Source organism: Gopherus flavomarginatus, chromosome 1 (assembly GCF_025201925.1).
Source record: "Gopherus flavomarginatus isolate rGopFla2 chromosome 1, rGopFla2.mat.asm, whole genome shotgun sequence".
NCBI classification, from domain to species: Eukaryota; Metazoa; Chordata; order Testudines; family Testudinidae; genus Gopherus; species Gopherus flavomarginatus.
In genome coordinates, this window is record NC_066617.1 from 18,070,532 (window position 1) to 18,090,284 (window position 19,753).

The 19,753-nt window shown below is 41.6% G+C and overlaps 1 protein-coding gene across 2 annotated transcripts in view; it reads right to left on the minus strand.

Moving 5' to 3' along the window:
- The window catches only part of FAM107B (family with sequence similarity 107 member B), an 88,395-nt gene extending 75,091 nt beyond the window's left edge, over positions 1 to 13,304 (minus strand). Inside the window, exon 1 of one of the 2 annotated variants that reach the window (XM_050937030.1) lies at positions 13,155 to 13,304. The gene's annotated coding sequence lies outside the window, so the exon portion shown is untranslated. The remainder of the gene's footprint in view (positions 1 to 13,154) is intronic. The other variant, XM_050937029.1, reaches the window with a different exon arrangement.
- Between the last annotated feature and the right edge of the window lie 6,449 nt (positions 13,305 to 19,753).

The following is a 19,753-nucleotide window of genomic DNA, read 5'->3' on the forward strand; positions in this document are numbered from 1 at the left end:
TTCTCTGGGCTACCAGCATGCAGGGGTTCTCAAACTGGGGGTTGGGACCCCCCAGGGGGTCACAAGCTGTCTGCCTCCACCTCAAGCCCTGCTTTGCATCCAACATTTATAATGGTGTTAAATATATTAAAAAGCGTTTTTAATTTATGGGGGTGGGAGGGTCGCAGAGGCATGCTATGTGAAAGGGGTCACCAGAACAAAAGTTTGAGAACCACTGGTGTTGGCAGCAGTGTGTTACTTAGGGGGATGAGACATAAAACCCAACATTCTGAGTACCTGCATTTTTTAATAACCCCAGGGCACTTTTCACAAGAGGAAGGCATGTTTATCCTCTGCACCCAGTCCAAATTCTAATATAGGTAATCACATTCTGTGTACTTGAATGAACAGGGGAAATTTTAATTTAATGAATTCACTTCACTTTCTGTCCTAAAACTCATGTAACATCTAATGAAAAGATGCCACATCACACCTGAGTTGGCTGCATTTCAGCGTTCAGTTGAGCCACTGTAGACAACTTTGGAAAATGCTGGATCTGTCTACGAGAAACTCCGGCCGGTTTCCTTTACTTTATTTATGCTGCTACCACCAGGCAATTGTTACAACTTTTCAAGACAAATTGGAATTACACCCATGTTGCTTTTCTGTGTCCGCATAATCTTGAGATTGAAGCAAATGAGGCAACTTAGGAATGGCACAAACTAACTTTCCCTTCTGGGCATTCAACTCAGCAATAAGCAGTGTAGAGGTGATACGATCTAGAGTAACAAGCAGAGAGTCGACAGAGGAATCACTAAATTGTGTCAGACTAGTTATCCATCTAGTCCAGCAGCCTGTGGTTGGTACCAGATGTTTCAAAATAAGGTGCAAGACAGATCACTGGTCTGACCCAGTATGGTCATTATGTTCTACTAAACTGACATTCTGGTTTTAAAAATTAGTACTACAGAAGATCAAAATAGTGAGTATTTAATGCATTTAATATATGCTAACTGATAGATCTCTAAACACAACTGCCTAAATTGCCCATTAGGTAAGTTTCTATCTCACTTCTGTCAGTTAGCAGTTGGTTTATGCCCTGAAACGTAAGATTTTAATCTTACTTGTATATTATCTCATTCTGTTTCCATATAAATGTCTAATCCTTTTAAAAATCCTACTAAATTCAGAAAGTCCAGGGTTCAAATTCTAGCTAGCTTTGCATCCAATTACATATAGCCTTGGGCAAGATCTCTGCCTTCGTTTCCCCATCTGCAAAATAAAAACAAATACTTCTTTACTTCAGAGGGACGTTGGGAGGATTAATTTGTATTTGTACAACTTTCAACATATGCAAAGCTCTATGTAAGTATGAAGTAATGAATACTCTGGTCTACACTCTTTTCTGTTAATAAAGTTATTTGGCGTTTGTAAACCTGGAATACCTTTGTGTTTTTTCTTTCTGTATATGTGGTTTCCAACACTACATTTCCAAGTCTCTCATTTGAACCAACCATGTTGTTCTAAATTGGGTTTGCACATCTTAATTAGGGAGCATTACAAAATCTGTGCATTGATTACAGAGAAATTTAATCTTAAAAAATATTCTGAATCATTACACTTGGTAGCATGTAACTTTTGTCCCCCTTTTGGTCAACAGAATGCTAGCAGCAATAGGAGTGGGAATTCTTTATGTCATTCCTTTTATAGTGATGCCTAATTATCCATACGTGACAGGATTTGACTATTATTACTAGTGAGGTACTTCCCATGTGCAATCTTTACCTGATATAACAACATTGTTTTTCAGTGTCTGGGTTTAGAAAGTAAATGTTACATGTTTGTAGTCATTTTAGCAGAAAGCTAGCCAGGTTTCTTTAAAAAAGAAAAAAAAATCCTATATCAATGACTGATTTTGTAAAGAAAACAAGAACTCTGAAATCTATAGTGTTTTCAAACATGAATAGTACATCTGAAGGGCACCAGCATACGGATGGACCTGTACTTACTGTATATACTCAGTCATAGGCCAAATATTTTTGGTAAAAATGTGACACATTAAAGAGCGGGGGTGGGCTTATAAATGGGTCTACACCAAAATTTGATGATTTTAAACTCTATGGAATCATTGAATTGAGTATCTAATACACTGCCATTTTGTTTACCTGGAGTGTCTGCAGGCATGGAGCCCCTCAGCTCTCTGCGGCCATGGTTCGGCGTTCACAGCCAATGGGAGCTGTGGGAAGAATAACTTAGCAATAGGAAACCATAAGCAGATGATTTTGGAGAGGCACAATGTAAATACCTGAATTACAATTTGGCCAGGATCCCTCTGTCTCTCTCTGTGACAAACTTATATGGCCCATCATCACAGTATCTGGGCATCTCACTATCCTTTAATGTATTTTATCCTCACAGCTTCCCTTGTGAGGTAGGGAAATACTGTTATTTCCATTTCACAGATGAAGAGCTGTGACACAGAGATATTAAGTGACGTGCCCCAGGTTATGCAAGGAGTCTGTGGTGAAGCAGTAAAATTGAACTCCGGTCTCCTTAGCCCCAGGACAATGCCTTAACCACTGAACATAACCCTTCTTCTCTCACAGGAAATGGATTGTAACACCTGTACTATTGCATACAGCGCAACTGTCTCTTTAAAAGACAACCAGTGATTGGCACCTTCATTATACTTCATCTAGAAGACCCAGCACCTCTGAACTATTCTCAATAAGTTCTGATGAGGACTGTACAGCGTTACTCATTAAGCTTTGGCACAAGTGGATAGAATCCACAACGGGGGCTAGATTTTCAGAGAAGCTCAGCTCAGTAAATTCCTGGATTTATGAGATATGAATCTTTGGATTATGCGGCCATACTGAAAAAGGGATCACAGAAAATATAAATCACATCCAGCCTGAACTTACAGGTTGCCTTTTAAATTCAGCAAAAGTCTCTTTTGTTGATAAGCCACAATTCTATATATGTAGTAAGAAAGTAGAAATGGGCTCATGCTGAAGAGGGGGAACTTGGGTCTGAACTTCCCCAAAATTGAAGCAGGGGTTGGATCAGGCTCATTTCAAATGTCTGATTTGTTGCATAACAGCCCTTTTACAAAATCTTCCACATAAAAATGATTTGCATGGACTTTTACTATGTTTTTCAAAACAGACTGCAAGATTTAAGATAGACAAGACAATGTATTAAAATAGCTTACCAAGGTATTATGTATAATACAAGTGTATTACATACTTGGCATGTTACTAAGCTACATTACATTTTCAGAATCATTGCAGGATTCCAGTAGATCACCAATCCCCACATTTAACTGGAGGATAATTGGCATTCTGTGGATGCATTCATTCATTCAATCACTCACAAGGAGGGACTGATCACACACACACCAAGTGCATTACAGAGAGAGGAAACACACACCTTACCAGAACACTTCTCAGCTGGATGTTCCGCATAACACAATGCAGCTAGTGGCATCCCTAAAACCTTGTTATGAAGATCTGCAGTATTATTATGAATGATAGGAAACGATGTTTAAAAAAAAAAATAATAAGATCCTCACCCACACACAAAGTTGGCATGAAATCTTAAGTGACATTCCCTACAGAATCTAAACTTAGGAAGTCAAATCCTAGTGAGGTGAATAGAAAGGAGCATAAACACTGTCAAATTAAGTGTAAAAATGTAATAAGAAAAGCCAAAGAGGAGTTTGAAGAACGGCGAGCCAAAAACTCAAAAGGTAATAAAATGTTTTTAAGTACATAAGAAACAGGAAGTCTGCTAAACAACCAGTGGGGCCCCTTGATGATCGAGATACAAAAGGAGCGCTTAAAGATGATAAAGTCATTGCAGAGAAACTAAATGGATTCTTTGCTTCAGTCTTCACGGCTGAGGATGTTAGGGAGATTCCCAAACCTGAGCCAGCTTTTGTAGGTGACAAATCTGAGAAACTGTCACAGACTGAAGTGTCACTAGAGGAGGTTTTGGAAGTAATTGATAAATTCAACATTAACAAGTCACCGGGACTGGATGGCATTCACCCTAGAGTTCTGAAAGGACTCAAATGTGAAGTTGCGAAACTATTAGCTATGGTTTGTAACCTGTCCTTTAAATCGGCTTCTATACCCAATAACCGGAAGATAGCTAATGTAACGCCAATATTTAAAAAGGGCTCTAGAGGTGATCCCGGCAATTACAGACCAGTAAGTCTAACGTCAGTACCAGGCAAATTAGTTGAAACAATAGTAAAGAATAAAATTGTCAGACACATAGAAGAACATAAATTGTTGGGCAAAAGTCAACATAGTTTCTGTAAAGGGAAATCATGTTTAACTAATCTATTAGAGTTCTTTGAAGGAGTCAACAAACATGTGGACAAGGGGGATCCAGTGGACACAGTATACTTAGATTTCCAGAAAGCCTTTGACAAGGTCCCTCACCAAAGACTCTTACGTAAGCCTTTCATGGATTGAGAACTGGTTAAAAGACAGGGAACAAAGGGTAGGAATAAACAGTAAATTCTCAGAATGGAGAGGGGTAGCTAGTGGTGTTCCCCAAGGGTCAGTTCTAGGACCAATCCTATTCAACTTATTCATAAATGATCTGGAGAAAGGGGTAAAAAGTGAGGTGGCAATGTTTGCAAATGATACTAAACTGCTCAAGATAGTTAAGACCAAAGCAGACTGTGAAGAACTTCAAAAAGATCAACAAAACTAAGTGATTGGGCAACAAAATGGCAAATGAAATTTAATGTGGATAAATGTAAAGTAATGCACATTGGAAAAAATAACTGCAACTATATATACACAATAAAATGGGGGTTAATTTAGCTACAACGAATCAGGAAAAAGATCTTGGAGTCATCGTGGACAATTCTCTGAAGACATCCATGCAGTGTGCAGAGGCAGTCAAAAAAGCAAACAGGATGTTAGGAATCATTAAAAAGGGGATAGAGAATAAGACGGAGAATATATTATTGCCCTTATATAAATCGATGGTATGCCCACATCTCAAATACTGTGTACAGATGTGATCTCATCTCAAAAATGATATACTGGCACTAGAAAAGGTTCAGAGAAGGGCAACTAAAATGATTAGGGGTTTGGAGAGGGTCCCATACGAGGAAAGACTAAAGAGGCCAGGACTCTTCAGCTTGGAAAAGAGGAGACTAAGGGGGATATAATAGAGATATATAAAATCATGAGTGATGTGGAGAAAATGGATAAGGAAAAGTTATTTACTTATTCCCATAATACAAGAACTAGGGGGCACCAAATGAAATTAATGGGCAGCAGGTTTAAAGCAAATAAAAGGAAGTTCTTCCTCACACAGCGCAGAGTCAACTTGTGGAACTCCTTACCTGAGGAGGTTGTGAAGGCTAGGACTATAACAGGGTTTAAAAGAGAACTGCATAAATTCATGGCGGTTAAGTCTATTAATGGCTATTAGCCAGGATGGGTAAGGAATGATGTCCCTAGCCTGTATGTCAGAGGGTGGAGATGGATGGCAGGAGAGAGATCACTTGATCATTACCTGTTAGATTGACTCCCTCTGGGGCACCTGGCATTGGCCACTGTTGGTAGACAGGATACTGTGCTAGATGGACCTTTAGTCTAACCTAGTATGGCCGTTCTTATGTTCTTAGTGGTATCTAGCTAGTTCTTTCATTTTACAAGCAATGACAGTGCTGCTTTTAGTTGTTGGAAATTTAAAGAAGTATCTTTGTACATCCTTCCAATTCATCTATGTGTAAGGAAACATTCTCTAAGTGACATACAAAAGGAGAACAATAGATTTGTACTTTTTTGCTACTATTAAAGCAGCCTGGAATTTTTTTTTTGGTGGAGGGGGGGAGAAGAGAATTGGTCAACTTCTACATTAGAAATCTAGCTCTTATCTAGCTTGTTTTTCTTGAAATATAGGGACAACTGGAGAACTAGTAAGGCTATGACATCACAGGCACTAAAGGAAGACGATACCTGGTTAATTGAGAAGGGAAGTAAATTTTATCAGGATTTTGCATTCCTGTTAACCTCCATTTGACTCAAGGGCCCAACAAACAGTTAGAAGAAAACCATTTCTGTTAAAGAATGGTCTCTTTCACTTAAGGTCCTAAGGCCCAATCCTGTAAACACAAAAACTATGAAAGTAACTTTTCATATGCATGTAGTTCCACAGGATTTAGGATTCATCTTAGTAAAGATCCCCATGCACAAGCATGCAGGATCAGACCCTACGAATTGCTCGCAAGGGGTATGTCTGGAGAATCCAGACACTTCCAGCATGATGGGACATGACCAGATTTGACATTACTGATATTTCTAAAAGTGAACATTTTAAAAAACACTCTTGAAAATACCTTTCAGGCCCCCTTATACATCATAAAGAAGTAAACCAAAAGCTACAAACAAAACCAATTTCCCCCTTCTTCTGTGTTCCTGTATTTGGAACTGTCAGAAGAAAAACTGAATTCCAAATTACTGGCAGTTCTGGGCAATTGCTTGTGTTGGGGTGGGAGGGTAGCAAGCAGGGTTGTTGTTTTTCTTTTTAAATGTAAGTTGTTTTCAGTACATTATTCAGTATAGCTCTCCTTCAAGGACAAGTTGCCTTGGAAACCTTCTGAATGAAGGCCACCATATAATGCAAAATTATCATAATCCAAACTGACCCAAAATAAAAAAATAAAATCCTGATGCTGCAAGTGACTATTGGTCTCCTGCCTCAGTTACCTCACCAACTGACCTCCAAGAGACAACTGTATCCCATCCTGCATCTCAGCAAAAGCACAGATGTGATTAACCACATACACGCTTCCTTGAAGTGCCTTATGGGGCACAACCAAGGGAGAAAACCTAAGAGAGGACTTCAGCAAGTTAACAGGACTGTTCAGTAAATCGTCCATTTCCCTGGTGGCACTTGGAAGGAAACTGCGGCAGCAAAGACGTTTTCCCATAAGAAGAGCCATACTGGGTCAGACCAAAGGTCCATGTAGCCCAGTATTCTGTCTTCCGACAGTGGCCAATGCCAGGTGCCTCAGAGGGAATGAGCAGAACAGGTAATCATCAAGGCATCCATCCCCTGTTGCCCATTTTCAATTTAAATAGCAAGTCAATCTATATAGGATTTATTTTTAAGTGCTGCTCAGCAACCTAACCTACCAGTCTTCTTAGCACATGACCAGGATTCATCAACTAATTTGATCCGCTGGTTAGATCATTAGCTGCCCCAGCCCATGCCGGGTACTGATGGGGAGTACGACATGAACACTGATCCATGTCCACTGACCTGCCAGTAAGTAATAAAAATTTGCTTGGTCCAAAACAGGTTCCTTGCCTTCCTGAGCTACCTGACAATAAGATTTCCACTTTACTTTGAATCTGAATTCAAAGGTAACTAAACAATTTTGATCCCCATGCTCAAGTGCTTTGCTTGGCAGGGGTCCAACAGCACATCAAAAAGTGTAAATTAACACCTTAGAATCATTTAAGTGTGTATAGAAATATCATACATACATGCCAGCCTAGATCTAGGTTATGTTTTATGTACAGCAGAACATTCCTGACCCACTTCTTGTCACGTCCTCTTAAATACCCAGGGATGTTAATTCTATTTTATTATTTTCAGTAGAACAAAGGACAGCATATATACATGAGGTCACATGAATGCCTATTCACTATACATACAAGGCATTGAAAGAATCATGCCATTATCTTCTCCTCAGAGAAACACACTCTCCCCAGAACCCTCCCTCTCATCAAAAAATACTGTAGTGGATGTCATCACTATGAGCTACCTCTGACTAGCACAGCCTCCTTCTGGAGCAGATGCAACTGGACTCCATGTATTAGCTAGTCCCGGCTGGCACGTGGGGAGGGGAGGAGGGGGGTGAAGGCAGTGTCCTTCACCAGAGGGGGAAACCCCTTAATATTCAAAACAAAATTATGGGCATGAAGGGAAACCCACGATTATATTAAGCTGTTTCAAAGATCAAATATATATCACGGAAACAAATGTACTTTGATCACGAAGCTGAGGGACCAATCATTTCACACTCACCCACTGAGTATACTCCCCGAGTTGTCCTGTAGATTTTAGATTCTTAACCTCTTGTATTGTCTAAGCGTGAAATTCACCCAGGCACAGAGGACCAAAACAATTCCCCGTCTCCCCACTTTGCGGCTGAGTGTGGGATATGGGAGAAGCCACTGGTGAAACCATTAAACCTTCCCAACAGTCAGAACCTCTTCCACACTCTTTCATGCCACAGAGCGGTTTCCCATGTGGATTGTGCCAAAGGCCAGCAATGGTAGCTAGCTAGGATATCCCAGGGGAGAGAAATACAGAATCTGCAATACATCATGGAAGCAAAAGTGCTTCCTATAGCTTGGAATAAGGACATGGGAAGGAGGGGGGGAATTTCTCTTCCTCAACTCCATGAACCCTGGTTTCTTGGACTATGTGGGTAAAATGAATTTCACCCTCAATTCCTGATGGCCCTGTTTCTCTCTTTCATTGAGAGCATGCACCTGTGCATTCTTTAACATCATGAAACCGAAATGTTAGAAAATAATGTATGAAAAACCAAGAAATGAGACATACAGTTTCCTGTATAGTCCTTGCCCTGATTGTGAAACCACAATTCTGGACACATCTGCCTAGGCTTATGATGGACTACAGGCCTCGTTCTGAATCTAAAGCAAGCCAGATTTGGCTCTGTATTAGAATGTAAAAGCCACTAGGCCATTAGAAACACTGGCATGCTTATTACTTCCTCTACCCTACTCTGGATTTGTGACAGCCTATCCGAGATGTTCTTTTAAAAAAAAAAAATTATAGGGCCCAGTGGGGGTTCTACACTCATAGCAGCCAAATCCCTTTTGGATTATTCGTTTATAATCATAAACTGGAAGCCGGAAACTAAAAATCTGCTCTCTCATCAAAAAGTCTTTTCTGCATTGCATTTACACACAAACTAGTTATTGTAGGGTTGTGCAAAACAATACATTCAGGATTACATGAATTTTGCCCACAGAACTGCCAACTACCAATCTCGATGCTATAAGAAAATGCTGTTTTGGACTTTAGTAATTTGTGGATAATCTAAGATATATACCCAGATGTACAGATACTCTTTTCTTAACCAGTGTATTATATATTTTTTTAACATTAGCTTTAATAAAATTTCTAGTCACTGAGCAAGCAAAGGAGCCCTGATGGGAGATTCCAAGAGGTTTTAAGGTTACAGTTAGAGAGGAAGTATTAGTTTGGTCAAACCACGTCCTTCCCCTCTCACAGATGTCAGGACTTTCTGCTGTCAAGCTGAGTTAATCTCCATGCTTTTTCCCTCGTGTAGGAAGTCAGTGACTCAGTTCCCCACTACCACACACTTTACGTGTTCATTAACACTGACGCAAAGCAGGTGCAAAACCCAGTGAGAATGGTAGTGTATTACACCCAGGTAGTGACCACACACAGTGCCAGGCAGTGGAGTCGCTCTTTTCCTAAGATTTTGAACAGAATCAGGTTTCTGTGTTGAGATTAGGGTGAGTCTTCCACCTATACACCCATTTCATACTCTAGAGGTTTCTCCTGGTTTTATGGCCTCTCTACCAAAGGCCCACATAAATTTGTACCTTGGATAACAACTACATACACCACAATTAACTGGCATCAAATCCCAATGAAAACGTGATTTTCATGCCCCTCTGCTCACTCAGTCTTGACCATGTCTCTTTGTTCATTCCTCATGGTTTGTAGAGAGAGAAAAGGATGGTCCATCAGCCTAAGACTTCGGAGACTGCTCCACTAAAAATTTCCTCTGTAACACTGGGTAAATCATTTAGTTTCTTTGCATTTCAGTTTCCCATGGGGAAAAATAGCATGTTCGTATTCCACAGGGATGTTGTGAGGATCAATAAATTAAAAGACTGTGAGGTGCTCAAACACTTCACTAAGGGGAGGCCATATAAGTAGGTCTTTTCCATTTCGCTTAGGATTCTCAGCCACACTGTTACATCCTTCCATCTTTCCCTTCCTGAAGCTAACATACAAAAATACCTGCTGTTTCTTACCCTGCTCCATCTTTGTAGATCGCTTTTCTGCCTCTGCTCTTATGAAGAACACTGTACTCAACTCTGTAAACCAATATTGCTCCTTGACCTCGCTGAGAAGCACTGATACCTTATATGCATCGTTCTATACAAAAATACATTGAATTGTACCTTTGACTTACTCACCCAAACTGTTCTAAGCCTGGCTGTTAAATTTTTTAAATAAAATTGCCTAATGTGCCACCTTTGCAAATGTACACAGACTTTGCTATTACATGAATCAGCTTGTAAAAATAATAATAAATGTGTTTTCTTGGGACAGCAAAAGACATTCAGAACTTTAGCTGCTATCAAGTTCTTAACTTATCAAAGTGTGGACTGTTACCAGCAGGTGCTTCAGTACAGTCAGCAATCTCAAAAACTGTAAGCGTTTAAGGTAAGCTGGTTTTGAGAGGAGCCAAGCTCCACTACTTTTTCTGAATTAAGAAAGATGCCAAGACTGGAAAAGTGAGATAGCAAGTAAACAGAAATAAGGGAAAGTAAGTTAAGAGAATTAGCGGGTCTCATCAGATGACTCTCCAGCACGGTTCACTACTGTACTGTTTATTAGGTATTACCATAATACAAATAATTAATAATACCTGAGCACTAAGGATAACATTAAAAAAATTAACTCTGAATTTCTTGGCTCATGTAAATGAAAGTCAGACTTAACATGTCAAAATCATCTGTGGTGGGACTTTTTAAAAAGTAAATAGTTAGACTGCTGCTCCAACTGCCTTCACAGTATCCCATGAGATCCACAAGCAACTACTCAAGTTAACACAACGTTCTTCCATGCCAATATGACTCTGCCAAGCCCACTGCTAGCAACAGCACAGAAGTAAGGATGGTATGGTATTGTCATCCTTACTTCTGCGCTGCTACCTTCAGAGCCAGGCCCTCAGTCAGCAGTCACCACTCTCCGGAAACCCAGCTCTGAAGGCATCAGTGTAGAAGGGAGGCAGGGTATGGTATTGCCATCTTTACATCTGCACTGCTGCCAGTGTGGCGCTGCCTTCAGAGCTGGGTGCTGGCCTAACAGCCGCCACTCTCCGGCCACCCAGCTCTGAAGACAGAAGTAAGGCTGGCATGATATGGTATTACCACTCTTACTTCTGTGCTGCTGCTGGCGGGACACTGCCTTCACAGCTGGGTGCCCACTCAGTATCTGCCGCTCTCCGCCCAGCTCTGAAGTGCAGAAGGGTGGCAATACTATGATCCTCCCTCCCGCCCCAACAACCTTGTAATCCTCCTGGAACTCCCTTTTGGTCAGGACTCCTAATGTGAGAAATGCTGGTTTCCCCCATTAAATCTGTATAGTATAGGGTAAAAGCATACAAAAGACCAGATTTCACAGGAGAAGACCAGATTTCATGGTCCGTGACGCATTTTTCATGGCCGTGAATTTGGTAGGGCCCTAGCTATAACATTCAGAAATACCTCTCTCTTTACTGTTTTTTAATTTTACTACACCAAGTCTCAGTGAAACCAAACGTTCATGTGTTCCTTTCCCATTGCTGAGAGTTTGCTATAAACATACATGCACGTATACGGATACAAAACTTCAGGCATGAGATTCATTACACAGAACTGAGATCCTGTGCCTTGTCCCACAAACCCTAACAATCCAGCCAAGCACACATGTACAGTATACTAGTCAGACTACATATATCTGACGACACAATATCAAATGATGTAACAGAAGTAAAAACTTTATATGTAAAGTTATATATATCCTTCCCCCTACCATCTCTAAATCAAATGAACACACAAGATTTTTATTAGCAAAAACACATCTGGGCTGTAACTTTTGTGCAGGGTTTTAACCCAAAGCACTATGAAAATCTAGTAAGTTACAGCCTCAAGGCCTCTAAGGGAAATTTTGACAAAATCATAAGCTGTAAGAGTTGGAATCAAGGAAATAGAAAAAGAAAGAACAACTCTCTGTGGTTTGCTACACAATTTTTTACCGGAGGTTTGGTATGACTGGCCCAGGACGTTCACAGCCCATCCCCCTACCCATCATAATTTCAAGGCTGAACACTATTTTCACATTTTAAAAGGTAGCCAATATAGGGAACAATTCTGCAATGCTAAGATGATCTAATAGGTCTTGCCTAGCATCTCTGATTGTCTACCCAAGGACACATACATACATTCCTAGACATGTTAGATGTCTGTGAATAATGGAAAGAGGATGCAAGCAGCACACACCTTCCTTTTAGCAGGCAGAAGTTGTATGGCACAGCAATGAACTGTTAACACAGAAAAGAGGCTCTGGAAAGAGACTCAGGAAATAGTCACGAGAAGGAGAAGTTACTTCGGAGACACATGCTGGCGAACAAAGATACCCCACAAGCTCAAAAAAAGCATGGAAGCCAAATGCAGGGAAAACCTACCATTATCTGGAAAAACACATAACTGTTCTGCTCCAGAGTAAAAATGCCTCATGGCCAAGAACCCTGATTTCAGACCCAGATTTAGCTCAGTATCTGTCCAGGGAACCACATGATTCACCGAGCACGACGCATCCTTCCTTTTAAAGGAACAATTAACTCTCCGTGGGGTTGTTTTCTTTCAATGGCACTTAAGAAAAACGCTGCAACCGAGGCACACGGACCCTTTCGTTTTCCCTCTGGGAGCAGAGAAGGGGGCACTCTGCCCCCCGCCCAGCTCAGCTGATTGAACCCTACGGCATCTGCACCCCACACGGGGCTGCCAGAGGGAACTTTTCCTCGCTGAAAGCCCCCGAGCTGCCGCTTCCCTGACTCACACGAGCAGATTTCCAGCACAAGGCGGCGGAGAGGGGGGGGGGCGGTTTAAATGTCTGCCTTTGCTATTCATTAAGTTGGAACAATTCGGGAGGGGGGTGGTTCCCTCTCCCCCCGAGGCCCTGAGCCTCTCTTTAGAGAGCAAAACCCTGCGTTTTATTGCCCCCAGCAAATGCGCGCGTGCGCGCGCACACACACACACACACACACACACACACACACACACACACACACAACCAGCCCCCAGCAGAGCGGCTTTGTGTGCAATGCAAAGGAGAGAGCGAGACCCAGCCACACACACCTACCTCGCCCCTCTGGGCGGCTCTGCCCCTGAGCTGCCACAAAGGACCCTTCCTCCCCAGCCGCTGCCGCGCTCCGCCCTGCGCCCCGGGAGAGGCGCTTCCACGCGCGGCGGCGTCGGCAGCTCCTGCCACACGCGCTCGCGCAGCCCCTCCGGCTCGTGCTGCTGCCCGCACACCCAGGCAAGCCCTGACTCCTGCCTGCGCGGGGCGGAGGAGCTGGAGGGGGCTGGCTGCTGAGTCACAGCTCCTCCCCCTCGGCTCCCCGCCCAGCTGGCCGTGCTGCGGCTCTGCACCTAGCCAGCCAGCGCCTCCTTTGTTGTCACGGTCCGTGGCAGGAGGGGAAGAGGTCTGCAGGGAGGGGTGGGTTCACTCGCTGCTGTGGGTTTCCCAAGAAGGGGGCTAGTGGGGGTGAGAGAGGGTTGTGTTTGGGAGGAAGGGAGTTGGGACTAAGAGCCTGACCCCAACGCACAATGCCCCCTGTGGTGCCTGGAGCCGCCCCTGCCCACACCACACTGCCCTTGTGTGCCTGGGGGATGCCCCTGTGGCTCAGAGAGAAGGAGATGCATTGTGTTGGGTTTAGACCAGGAGACCACTTGTTGCATAGTTAACGTCTTGGACTGGGACTCAGGAGCTACGGGATCACGTCATGGCTCTGCCACAGACCCTCTGGTGACCTTGGGCAAATCACTTAGGCCTGGGCTATGCCTCAAAATTAGATTGACCTAAAAAAAGTCACACCCTGTACATCATGATTAGGTTGACCTGCCTATCCCCCCGCTGTAGATGCGGCTAGATGGAAGAATTCTTCCACCGACCTACCTCCCACCCGACGGCAAGGCAAATTAACTGCAGCAAAGGGAAAACCCCTTCCGCCAATGTAAGAAGCATCTCCAGTACAGTGCTGCAGAAATGCTGCTGAAGCACTGTAGCTCTGCCATGGCAATGTACCCTTCATCTCTTTGTACTTCAGTTTCTCCAGCTATAAAATAGAGATTAATTTTTTTTCCTCCCATCTTTTGTCTATCCTGTCTATTTAGACAGGGCAGGGGCTGTCTCTTAATATATATTTGTATGGTGCCCTAGCACAATAGAGCCCAAGTTGCTAGGTCCCCAAACTGTGGGGCGCGCCCTCCTAGGGAGGCGTGGAGGAATGTTTTGGGGGGGCGCAGCTGGGGCCCAGGCTAGCCCCCCCAGCGGGTGGGGAAAGAGCATCACCCAGCTCCGCTACTGGCCCCGGCTCCGATAACCCTTACCCCTGTCTGCATTTCCTCCCACCACCACCCCCTCTAGGAGCTGCAGTCCCACTCCTGGCCTCGGCTCGGGGGTTGGAGGACATGGACAGGGATAAGGGGGGCATGAGGTAAAAGTTTGGGGACCACTACTCTGGGCAGTACCGTAATACAAATAATACATAACAAAAAGGGTAAGGAGGGGGAGTGGGAAAAGAGGAGGCTATGAACGAAAGGATTTCATGTCAATTTTATAATTCCCAGGCTTTCCAGTTTTACACACCGGGTAAGAGCTGTGATTTAGGGCTCCTTCCTTAATGCTGTGGTTGTTTCTTTCTTAAAAGAGGAAACAAATCAAATTGTAGTGCATTGAACCTTAGAGGGGGAAAAAACAGGGCTTGCTTTAATTGTAGATATTTTCTAAAGATGTCAAGGCATTAAATCCTTTGGGTGACCTCATTTGCCCAAGAAAGTGACTCATTCCTTTTTTGTCAGAGGGTAATCTCAAACTGTATTTTTGTTTTAATTTTCCTTCCCCCACCCATTTATTTCTTTTCTTTTCTTTATCCAAGAACATAACAACTCCATCCCATCCCCCATTTATATTTCTGCCAATCACTAAATGTAAATTGAGGCCCCAGTTCTGCCATCAGATCCCTGCGGGCAGACCTATACATCTGTGTGGATCCAACTGTAGCATGATGGTGTAAATGATAATTCTATTGTATCTGAAACTACAGAAGATAAGATGGAAATCTGTTTCCGTACAAGTAATACATGATGGGGAAGTGAAAGACAATTTGGAACAATGGTACAGATACTTTGATAATGCGCAAATCATAAATGAGCCTTCTTGGATAATGTGTTTAATTGGAATACATGTTTTACATATTTGGATTCACCCAGTCACTCTGTATATTTATTACTAGGAAACTTTTCTTTAGCAAATGACTTGGATTGCAGTGAAGGATGGTTGCAATTACAGCAGAATCTTGACTCATACAAATGATGGACATCTCCTTTATGGCACTTAGTCATGCCACCTCAGGCTCACACCTCATGAGCTAAGCAGGGTTGGGCAATAAGCAATACAATACTTGAATATGGGAGCCCTTCAAGGAAAAAACCAACAATAAAAGGTTCCAGGGGTTCAGAAGGAGGCAAGACACTCTTTTCACTGAGTCAGTGCCCCAACACAGTGAACCCAATGCCCTAGCATGGTTATGGGCATTAGTGTGTGTTTGGAAGTATTGTTTTTTCAAGGGTAAGATATAAAGCTGCAGCTTTGACCACCTGTGGTTATTAAAGATTGCTTGGCACTTTCTGTGAGGCCTTCACTTGGAGAAAAGACTGTGATGCTGGGCAAGTCACTGAAAACATTTTTTGCAGGTGGCCATGAATTGTGTGTTCTTTATTTTCGGGGTGCCCTGAACTTAGGATACCAAAGATCAGATTCGCAGAGGTGCTGAATGCTCACAACTACAACTGAAGTCAACTGGAACTGTGTTGTGAACAAAGTACTATAGAATACTATGTCCTCTGAAAAATCAGCCCACAGGAATCTCAAGTTGAGTATCCAGAATGAGTGGACAATTTTGACTATTTTAGCTGCAATCATTCAATGCCTCCGCTCCCCATCTGTAAAAGGGGGCTGGTAATACCACTACCAATGCATTGTGAAGATACATTTGTTAATGTTTCTGGAGCACTCATACACCACAGAGAAAGCACCATAGAAATGTCTATGAGGAAATTAACAATTCTGTGTTGAGGGCAGGGTTTGGATAGTATGCAGTAAACATGGCAAGGGACCACACACTGAATGAGGAGCACTGAATAAAGCAGATATCTGTGGAATAATAGTATGTGATCATGTAATTAAAGACTCTTGTAATGCATATGCACAAGGGTAATACACAAAGGCTGCACAAGCAACTGTAACTGTGTCATCTTCTAACTTTTGATCACTTGACTTGCAACCTTAATATCCTTTTCACATAATTTTTTATATAATTATTAGTATTTCAGTAGCACTTAGAGGCCCAAGATTGGATCTGCATTGTGCTAGGCGCTGCACAAACACATAGTGAGAGCGAGTTCCTTTCCTGAAGCTCTCACTGTTTATATAGACAAGACAGACAGAGGCTGGGAGAGGCGCAGGGAGGTGAAATGACTTGCCCAAGGTTGTACATCAGCAGCTGTCAGGAACAGAACCCTGCTGTCCTAACTCCTAGTCCAGTGCCTTTTCCACTAAATTACACTGCCTCTTGAAGTAATGGGTGTAGTGATTCTAGACAGCACTGGCAAAATTCTTAGGGATCCTTCTGGATAAAAGGCACTATACAAATGTAAGATATCATTTTTTACCAATTATTGGAATCCCAGCCATGAATGAGCTGACTGCACTTCAGAGCATCTCTCAGACTGACAGATACACAGGAAATATTTAACAAGATATGCCTTCTTTTTTATTAACATTTATGGCCAAAAGTACACAGTCATTTCATTTTATAAGCATCATGTGACATGATCACTTGGCATGCTTGTTACCTTATAAACCAAATGGTTTCTATTAAATATCATGTTTTTTTCCTTATCTGTTTGTTTATATTTTGTTAAAAAGATACAACAAAAAAATTACATTATTTAGACTGTAAGCTCTTTGGAGCAGGGACTGTCTCTTACTGGATGTCTGCATAGTGCCCAGAACAATGAGGCCCTGGTTTCATTTGGGGTCTCTAGATGCTACTGTAATAAGATGTTAAATAATCATACTGTATTTTATCTGCCCTGTGTTTTTGCAACAGACTCTGCTTCCGTCAATCAGTTTCATTCCATTAAGTTCAAAGGAGCAACATTGATTTACATCAGATGAGGATCTAGTCCTCTGTGTTCAAATTTGTTTATTTTTAAAATGGTTGTCTAGACTTTTAATAAACTAAAACAATATGACTGTAGGTTTCTATGGTCATTTTTCTGTGCTACAACTTAGCAGAGACATCAGTCATGTATCTGAACAAACATCTGCTATACACATATATACAGGATATGAACAACATGAAATTTTAGTTTTCTCTTTTTTCTTTACATAAAGCCTGGGGCATAGAAGGGATTTCCTCAGAGTTTTCCTGTGTATTTGAAATTAAGATCAGGATGCCACCTTAGTTTCCTCTTTTTCTAAGCATTCAGTGAAAGGAAATGATTCTGCATCAAATCACAAAGAGAACTGGAAAAACCAGAGTACTGCACATGCAGTCATTCAGAAGCTTAACTATCTATTATATTGTATCTTTATGTAGGAGGGATAATAGCCAAATCCCATATGTTAATAGTTGGACCCTATGGTTGACCTACAGCTCAAATAATCCATATAGTGATTAATGCTACACAGCTAGATACAAAATATGTTTGTTCCACAGGTTGCAGGACAAAGGGGGCTTCTGACAGCAAAATATTATTTGATAACTGTTTTAGAAATCATTCTGACTGCTACCCACATGTCGGGCTCTATTATGCTGAGAACCTTAACAGCTACTCAGTCGGTACTCCTTCAGCTGGGACTTAGAAGATATAGGGTTTGTTCCTGGCACTGCTATTAGCTTGCTGGGTGATGTTGAGCAAGTCACTTTCTGTGCTTCAGTTTCCCCATCTATAAAATCACAGAATCATAGAAATGTAGGACTGGAAGGGACCTCAAGAGGTCTATTACTCATCCCCCCAAGCAGAGGCAGGACCAACTATATCTAGATCATCCCTGTTTGTCTAACCTGTTATTAAAAACCTCCAGTAATTGCACAACCTCCCTTGGAAGTGCAGTCCAGTTCATAACTATCCTTATAGTTAGTTTTTCCTCATATCTAACCTCAATCTCTCTTGTTGCAGATTAAGCAAATTACTTCTTGTTCTACCTTCAGTGGACATGGAGAACGACTGATCACCATCATCTTTATAATAGTCCTTAGCATATTTGAAGACTGTTATCAAGTCTCCCCTCAGTCTTTTTTTCTCAAGATTTTAACATGCCCAGACTTTTTGCCTTTCCTCATAGTCAAGTTTTCTAAAAAAAAAATTATTATTTTTGATGCCCTGTTCTGGACTCTCTACAATTTATCCACATCTTTTTTGCATGTAGCCCTCAAAGCTGGACATAGCACTCCATATGAGGCCTCACAAGTGCCAAGCAGAGTGAGACAATTACCTCTTGTGTCTTAAATATAACACTCCTCTTAATACACCAGAATACACCTTTTTGGCAACTGCATCACATTGTTGATTTATTCAGTTTGTGATCTATTATAACCCTCAGATCCTTTTCAACAGTACCACTGCCTAGACAGTTATTCCTCATTTTGTAACTGTGTGTCTGAGTTTTCCTTCCTAAATGTAGTACTTTGCGCTCGTCTTTTTTGAATTTCATCTTGTTGATTTTGGACCAATTCTTCTATTTGTCAAGGCCATTTTGAACTGTAATCCTGTCCTCCAAAGTGCTAGCAACCCCTCCCAGCTTGATGTCATTTGCAAGTTTTATAAGCATACTCTCCACTCCATTATCCAAGTCATTAATGAAAATATTAACTAATACTAGACTCAGGATGGACACCTGCAGGACCCCACTAGATGGGGGATAAAATGGGAAGAATGATACTGACCTCTTGAGTAAAGCACTTTGAGATCTAATATTCAATAGTGCAATATTGGCAATGGATATTATTATTCATAGGGTTAGGTCCTGTATACCATCTATGCTGTGAATTTTTTCTGCACCTTCCTTCTTATCTTGTATTTGTTACTTGTACATATCTAGTTACTGCCCGTTAACACAATCATTTTAATGTTTGCCTTCTCTTGTCATTATTTAAAATTGTTATAGCACCATAAATTGTAACACTGTGCATGACAAATGGCGATACGCTCTTATAAAGAAAGTCTATATTTCTGAGACTATATATAGGTTTGGTACTGAATGTATGAGTAATCTCTCTATGGACACAATGAATGCATAGCCAATAATGTACAGCATATGGTACTGTGGAACACTCATAAAATCATGAAATCAAGGTCTTCAACAGAACAACTGTAATATATGGTAAGGGAGTGCCCATTATAACCAGAACTGTAATATATAAATTGCAATGCATTACAGTTTGAGACTGTCATTTACTAAATGTTTGTACAATGCATAGCACAATAGGGCTTTCACTTGATTGGCCTTTATATACTATCAAAATATAAAATGTTAAATAATAAATGTTAATATTCCACTATAGCCTCTGAGAAGTTCCAATCTGTACATTTAGTCGTTACGCATCTGGGCTGTAATGCAGGCGGGGTGCAGGCTTGGGGTTGTGTTAGTTTTCCTGGTTATTTTA